The sequence below is a fragment of the Tupaia chinensis genome, unplaced genomic scaffold, assembly GCF_000334495.1.
Source record: "Tupaia chinensis unplaced genomic scaffold, TupChi_1.0 Scaffold000563_1, whole genome shotgun sequence".
In the NCBI taxonomy this organism is placed as follows: domain Eukaryota; kingdom Metazoa; phylum Chordata; class Mammalia; order Scandentia; family Tupaiidae; genus Tupaia; species Tupaia belangeri.
In genome coordinates, this window is record NW_006160076.1 from 2213022 (window position 1) to 2221447 (window position 8426).

Here is an 8426-nt window from a genome sequence, read left to right on the forward strand (position 1 = left end):
TTTTGTTGTTGTTGTTTGTTTTGCTCTGTTTTTGTTTTCTTTTTGCCTGGAAATGAGCCAATTGAACTCTTCCCTTTTAGGCACTGAATTTCATCCCTAAATCTTTAGATCATTTCAGCATACCTCCAAAGTTCCCTCAGTCTATTCTAGAAGAATTATGGGCTCTGCACAAGCCCTGCAAAACATATCCTTTTTCATAGATTACATTCATGTTATTGAAATAATTTCCTTATGGAGAGAAATGTTCCCATTCAAGTCTAAGAATAGAACATCCAAATATAAATGAATAAAGTAACTCATTCAGCTGTACATGGCTGTGATTTTTATTTTAGTTTAGACATATTTAAGAATGCATTCTTTGACTGCATGTTAGAGAATTTGAAAAAAAAGAATCCTTTCTATTTCTTAGGAATGACTTATACTATTTAAAAATCCCTTATTTATCAACATTGATATCTCAACACCTGTTTTCTTCTGCATCTTCATTGGAATATAGAGAATTATTTCAAATTAATCATGTTTACTGTGAATATGTAATATTCATTAAATTTTAAAAATTATTTCATATGACATCCCTGTATCTACCATCTTAGTTTTGCAATGGAAATCCTCAGTTTTACTTGAATTCATGGTAACATGTGCCAGGAAAGTTTAAAACAAGACAATGGTCAGAGTCAAGCACGAAAGTCTTTAAGTCACTTCACTTGAGAGTGAGCTCTTTGAAAGCAGAGACTTTATATGCCAAACTATAGGCATCTGGCACAGGGTATTCAATAGATGGTGCTCAATCAATGTCTATCAAACAAAACTAGCAAAATCACTAGTCCTTACTGTTAAGAACTGAAGAGACAGCAGAACACAGTATCCAAGAGCTTTGGCTCTGGAGTTTAGCCAATCAAAGTTCGAGTCTCAGCACAACAGTAGTGTATGTTCTGTGCTGTTATTTAACCTCACAGAGCATCTAAGAACCAGAAATAAAGTTGTGAATGAGTGCCAGTTCAGGTGTGTCCTTGCTAGATGTGTGCCCATTCCCTATATTGTATTGTAATTTAGCATCAAGCTCCTCGCTAAGGAAGAATGTGACAGAGCTTGAAGAATCCCTTTGTACTGGGTGCAGGGAACAGAAAGCCGGAAGGGGCTAGACGAATTCAGTTCACCATGGGGCTGTTTGGAAAAACCCAGGAAAAGCCGCCCAAAGAACTGGTCAATGAATGGTCATTGAAGATAAGAAAGGAAATGAGAGTTGTTGATAGAAAAATAAGAGATATCCAAAGGGAAGAAGAAAAAGTGAAACGATCTGTGAAAGATGCTGCCAAGAAGGGTCAGAAGGATGTCTGTGTGGTTCTGGCCAAGGAGATGGATCAGGTCAAGGAAGGCAGTGAGCAAGCTCTATGCATCCAAAGCACACGTGAACTCGGTGCTCATGGGGATGAAGAACCAGCTCGCTGTTCTGCAAGTGGCTGGCTCCCTACAGAAGAGCACAGAAGTGATGAAGGCCATGCAGAGTCTTGTGAAAATCCCAGAAATCCAAGCCACCATGCGGGAGCTGTCCAAAGAGATGATGAAGGCTGGGATCATAGAAGAGATGTTAGAGGACACTTTTGAAAGCATGGACGATCTGCTGCCTCAAAGGATGAGGAAGAGGAAGAGGCCCTGGAGGCCACACTCCGCAGCTAGGGGCCACCCAGCTGGGCCTTGGGTTTTACTCATGGCCCGCTCACTGGAGGTCCCCACACTCCTCTGAAAAGCTGCCTCCTCAGTATCTCTTGCACTACTCTGTCATGAGGGATTGCATTTTGGAGAAGGTTCTCTGCTAATATCTCTTCACTCCCTGATGAGGTCTTGGGATCTCAAAGGGATTGTTCTTACAAAGGTGGTGTAATTAAATGCATCATTTTCAGGCATATAAATAGATGTATCTTACTGGGGGGGAGGGCAAAGAAATTCATTTTCTCATGAAGCACTTCTGAGAATGGAATTGATTGCCTGAATGTTAAGGACTCTACATTTTTTTTTTGTCTGTAAAACCTATATAAGTGAATTTTAATAAATTTCTGCTTTTAAAAAAAATCCCTTTGTATCAGCTTATTAAAGAAAATTGATCACAACTGGGTGCAATCAGCACCTAGAAGCAAATAATTGGGGTGTGAACATGGGGCAAAGAAATGGGGAGCATGAAATGAAAACCCACTGAAGAGCTGTGAATGGAAACTGACTACAAAAGGAAAAAGAACATGTGAGTAACTGCATGAGGAAGGTGACTCCAGACCTGCAAACAGAGAAGTGTTTCATTCCCCAGAACACTAAGGAGGGTGCATTGTTAAGTACAAGGACTCCCACTATCCCCCAGAGAGAAACATATGCTACTGAAGATGAATGAATGTAAATCTCCTGTGACTACCAGATGTACCATCTTCCTGGACCCACGCTGCCCACATTACCACAATTCACTAGGTAGAAACCTATAGAGATAGGTTAGGATACTGAAAACCTCTGGGATACAGGTGAACAAGTAATATTTCCAAACTATTTCCTAATTACATGAGGGAAAAGAGCACAGGAAGTGTGAGCAATAGGTTCCATCAACGGTGTTGAAGTATAGAAGTTTTTTCTGAGCTGTAGGTTACAAGGGTAAGACGTGGTCTCCAGGAAGGGAGAGGCTTGCCAAGGCTATGAAGAGGGTTTAAATTCAAATTTGTGGAAAGAAGAGAAAAAGAAAAAATTAAAATCTTTGTCAGATCTGATATGATGATGGAGGGCAGGAGATACACTGTGCAGAAGAAAAAACAATAACTTATAGTGGAGGAGTTTTCAAATAGTCGATGAAGAAGAAGAAGAGTAGGAGAAGGAAGAAGAAGAGGAAGAAGAAGAAGAGTGTTAGGACTGATGAATTAACACTAGTAGCATCAGATGCACATATTACACCTATTACATACTTACTGGTTGTATGATTTTGAGAAACCACTCAATCTTCTATGTCTTAGGATGTACTTCTACAGAAAAAATGATATTTGGTGCAGTATCACTTCAGAAAGTTGATTGAGAATTTAGTGGGTAAATACACAAAAAGCATTAAGAACAGTGCCTAGCAAACGGCATTAAATGGCTACAGAACCCAACTCCTATTACCCTTCCGATTTTCTCTCTCATGTGCCTTCTAAATATTACACTTCTTTTATCATTAATTTGCCCATAAAAATACTGCTTCCCTGCTTGGAATATCCTTTGCCCTCTTGTTCCCTGAAAAACTCTTATTGAGCCTTCAAGACTAGACAGGTTACTAGAGTGTAACCTGTTATGTGAAGCATTCTTCAGCCCTTGCTAGGAAGTTGACTGTTATTGCCCTCAAGTTTTTAAAATCCCTCCTCAATACATGTGTCTACCATAGCCTACATCACAATACATTATATGTATTGTGTGATGGGAACACACAATACATATAATGTATTGTGATATGATAATATGTATTGTGAATGTTCCCAATATTGTTCACAATATTGTGAATGGGAACTCTTTCAGGTAAAGGAGTTAACTTATTTGAGACTAGTATCCTCATTCAAGTGCAAAACTTGATAAGTGATAAATTCTGAAAATTGTTTGCTGTATAAATAAAAGCCATGATGGCAAATATAGACCTTCACTAGAATGCAGAATGCTCTTACCTTTGTGTACCAGAAAACAAGTATATGTAATTGGCAATAAAATCAGAGAGAAAGCAGCCAATCCTTCCTCCAAGCATATAAAAACCAACCTAGAGAGTAATAAACGTGTTTGGAGTAAAATAAAGGAGAAGGTACTCTTTGTCCAGGATCTACGACACCATAACTGAAATCATTTTTCAATATCAAGCCAGGTCCATAGTGATTAGAATTGGTAGGCCTTCAGTTGCAAAGACTGAAAAAAAAAATTAAAGTTATTGTTTCTTCATATCTAGTTCCTATGCACTTAGATCTGCTGCTTAACAGAACCGTGAAATGTCACAGATAAAGCCCAGTCATTTCTGAACATTTTCCTGGTTTTTCTCTACAACACTGATCACGTTTTTTAGGATGACTTAACTGACATTTTTTTAAATAAAAAGAAATATTATAACATAAATTAATCTAATAATACATAGCATGTTTATTTATTATCTCACAGATACCTGGTTCATAATCCCTTTGCTGATTTCTCTTTCTCCTTCAGCTCTTAATGGAGGAGTGACCCAGGGCTTGGTCTTTAGCCCTCTTCTCTCCTATATATATATACACAATTTCTTGAATATCTCATCCAGTTTTGTTTTGGGGATTTTTTTTTTTAGAGATTTTTGTTATCGGGCACATGCACTTGCCAGAAAGACAGAAAGAGACAGAAAGAGAGAATGTGAGAAATCACCCCCTCAGGGGGATGGCCATGTCTCAATCCCTTCTTCTCCATTCTCCTCTTAGGATTTTGGACACACAGGCAGACTTGCCCAGCATGAGTTTTAAGCTGCTGGGTCCAGGACTCCAACCATAGTCAACCACGTGGGAGTCCAGCAATGTAACCATTATACCTGCTGCTGGTTCCAGATTTCATCCAGTTTTTAAATAGAGTTTTAAATATTAACTGGGATGATCTTAAACATGTATGCCCAGTGAGACCTTTCCTCTGTTCCAAACTCCTATACTCAACTCAACAACTCAATGTAGCATAGCCTGGGTGGCGCAGTTCATTGTATGTTGTAATACAGTGCTGTAGGTCACATGGTCAACTGTGGGTTCAGATCTCCAATTGACCTGAAAACACAATGCATGTGGGCATGCAGGATGCTGAGAAGCTGGACAACTGGGATATGGGGAAAGCAGTGCATCTGTACCCTGTCAAAGGTGCTTTCACTCTCTTTCTCCTGTGCATGCACTATCAACTTGAAACTTAATATGCATTCCAAGCATAACATTGAACTGTCAATCTTACCCCACTCCTCCCCACTACACCCTCCCTATGATAACTTATTGCAATCCATCCTTTATTCCCCTCCATCTCTCAACACCACAATCAGTCCCAAAATCCTGCTGATGGCTCTGCATTTAAGATATATCCAGAAGACTATTGTCTTTTATCATCCTACACAGTAGCTATCATCTTGCACCTGGATTACTGATGTTTCCTTCTAAATGATTCCCTTAATTTGATTCTTGTCCACCCATGACTGTCTCTTCTCAGCACAGCAGCCAGAGGGACCTTTTACAAGAGAGCTATTAGAAATCATGGGGTCAGATGGTAACACAGCAGTAAAATGCACTTTCTGTAAGGCTGACCCATATAGGAAAGTTCCGGGTTCACTTATGAAAACCTCCCTGAGTATGCAGGCAAACGCTGCATGTGAACCAGAGCTGGCTGAAGTTGGGGTCTCAAGACCATGTTGGAAATGCTGTCTTTCTGTCTCTCTCACTCATTGAAGACATACGTAAACTTTAAAAAATCATACTATACCCCTCCTCTGCTAAAAAAATCCCCAAATGATTCTTTTTGCTTAGAGTAAAAGCCAAAGTCTTTACAAAGGTCTGTAGCATCCTCCTCCAATGCTCAGTTTCCCTTTCAGCTCTAGACATCTTCATTCCACCCCCAATCCTCTCCAGCCCCTCTAGGCCTCCTGCTATCCCAGCACCTAGAGACTCAGGAATCTGTGCTGTTTCCTGTACCTGGGAAGCTCCTCCCCAGATATCCAAAGAGCTCCTCCCTTCACATCCTTCAGTCTCTACACAGAAGTCATCTCAGTGAAGCTTTCCCTGGTCACCTTATCTAAAATTTCATCACCCTTTCCATATTTCACATCACCCTGCCAATTCAAGTGTTTCTCCTTAGCCATTGCCATACTACATTTCATGCTTTATATGTGTGTGTGTGTGATGTTCTTTTCTGTTTTTAGACAAAACCTTGCTGTGTGGCAGTCCTTTGCCACAGCCTCCTAAGTAACCATGACCACAGGTATGTGCCACCATGACCACATGTGCCATCATGTCCAGCTCTTTCAGATAGAGTCTTGCTGTTGCCCATGCTGGCCCTGACCATCTTCCTGCCTCAGTGTCCCAGTGGCTGAATTACAGGTGTGGCCCACACTGCTGCTGGGACATTTAGGGTGGGCCAAGAATCAAACCCAGGTCTTAAATTTGGCCTCAGCCTGCCAAGCAACAGCGTCCAGTGTTTTCTACCATGAATGGGTCTATTTATATGCTGTATTATTGTCTGCCTCCTCCCACATGGATGTAAGCTTCATGAAAGCATATTTTTATTCACTTTCTTTACTGCCATATTCCCAAAACCTACAGTGTGTTTGGAAAAAAGTAGGCACTCAATAAATAACTGATGGGACCAGCAGTTGGAGTAATGGCTATGTCGCTGGACTCTCACCACAGTTCAAGTCCTGGAACCCGTGGCTTAAACTCATGCCAGGCATGTGTGCGTGCATGCTCAAGATCCACAGAGGAGAATGGAGGAGAAGGGATCACAGCGTGGCTATTCCCCCAGGCGGGGGGGGGTGATTTCTTGCTTTCTCTCTCTCACCCTCTCTCTCTCTCTCTCTGTCTGTCTTTCTGGTGAGAGCACATACCCGATAGTGGAAAAAAAAAAAAAAAAAGAAAAAGAAAAAGAAAAAAATTCTCCAAAATAAATAAATAAATAAATAAGTCAGTTAAATAAACAGCTCTCCTGTTTTACAGGCCTGGTTTTTGAAAGTAAAAACAAATGATACTATTATATAATTGCTAAAAAGGTCCAAAATGTTTGAAATTCATTATCAAGTGGCCCAAATAATCTTAGTGCCCAAAAAAGTCAATGGTTTTCTACAGACACTGATCCTTACTTCTTTGGTAATGTCACAAAGTATGAAGTTTTCAATTAGCTGCTAATGGTTTCCCTCTAGGTCAAACCACCAAAAAGAATTTACAAGGAGCCTGCCACCTCAAGGGAGATACATTTTATGACCTTTCGTACTTATGGTTTAAAATGGGAACACAATGGTGAACTGAAAAAGACTGGGCTGAATGTCATAGGACCTGATTTCTTATCCAAGCCTCACCCCTTAGGAGCTCTATAAATGGAGGCATCAATCTCTCAAAACCTCAACAAACTCATATTTTAATTAAGAAGTACCATATCATCCACCCTATTATCCTACAGTTGTTTTTGGAAAAAAATTAAAATCACATTATATATATATATATATATATACACACACACACACATATATATGTATACATATATGTATGTATACACATACACACACACACACACACACACACACACACACAGAGCTTTGCCATAGGGTACATGCCAGAGAGCATGAGGAAAAGTAAATAATCACCCCTCAGGAGGAGTGATCACTTGGCAATCCCTTCTTCATTTACCTCTTGGGATTCTAGGTGTGCACATACATCTGCCCAAAGTGTCTTTCAAGTCAAAGGGTTCAGACTTGAATGACAAAGTTGGGCATGTGGGATTCAACTTCCTTAACCACCACACCACCAGCTGGCCCAAGAATTATGTTTTAATGGTAATTTGAAGATTAACATCTTTTTATTTGTATTATCGTTATTATTAAGAGAATAGTTTTAATGAGACCAGAAGATGGCATAATGGTAACATCACTGGACTCCCACGCTGTTGACCATGATTCAAATCCTGGACCAGGAGGCTTAAAACTCAAGCCTGGGGGACCAGCAGTTAGCGTAATGGCTATGTTGCTGGATTCCCATGTAGTCGACCGTGGTTCACGTCCCGGACCCGGTGGCTTAAAACTCACACCAGGCATGTGTGCGTGCGTGCGTTCCCAAGATCCCGAGAAGAGAATGGAGGAGAAGGGATTGTGGCATGCCCATACCCCCTGGGGGGTGATTTCTCGCTTTCTGTCTCTGTCTTTCTGGCAAGTACACGCGCCCTATAATGAAAACCTCTCAAAAAAAAAGAAAAAAAAAAACTCAAGCATGTGTGTGTGCATGCCTGAAATCCCGAGAGGAGAACAGAAGAAAATGGATTGCAGCATGGCCATCCCCCTTGGGAGCGAGTGTGTGTGTATGTATGTGTGTGTGTGATTTCTCACTTTCTGTCTCTCTGTCTCTGTCTGTCTGATGAGCTCTCTCTAAGAAAAAAAAAAGAAAGAAGAAAGAAAGAAAGAAAGAAAGAAAGAAAGAAAGAAAGAAAGAAAGAAAGAAAGAAAGAAAGAATCCACATATTGGAGTAGGTACAAAGTCATTTATACTAGGCTCTTCTCTCCACCCTCAACCTTTGCTAAAAGAAGTCTCTGGATATGGTTTGAGATATGGAAATTAAGTATGAGGAGAATGGAAGAAAATTAGTGTTAATGGAGAAATCACGCAGTTCATTTTTCTTTTATTCTTGCATCAAAATCTGGAACAGAACAATTTTGCAATCCCTTCCAAAATTTTGCAGCCCATGGAAAACCATTA

The 8426-nt window shown here is 40.2% G+C and overlaps 1 pseudogene; it reads left to right on the top strand.

The window, feature by feature from the left end:
- The first annotated feature begins 1113 nt into the window (after positions 1–1113).
- On the top strand, positions 1114–1744 carry LOC102477353 (charged multivesicular body protein 3 pseudogene; annotated as a pseudogene).
- The last annotated feature ends 6682 nt before the right edge of the window (positions 1745–8426 follow it).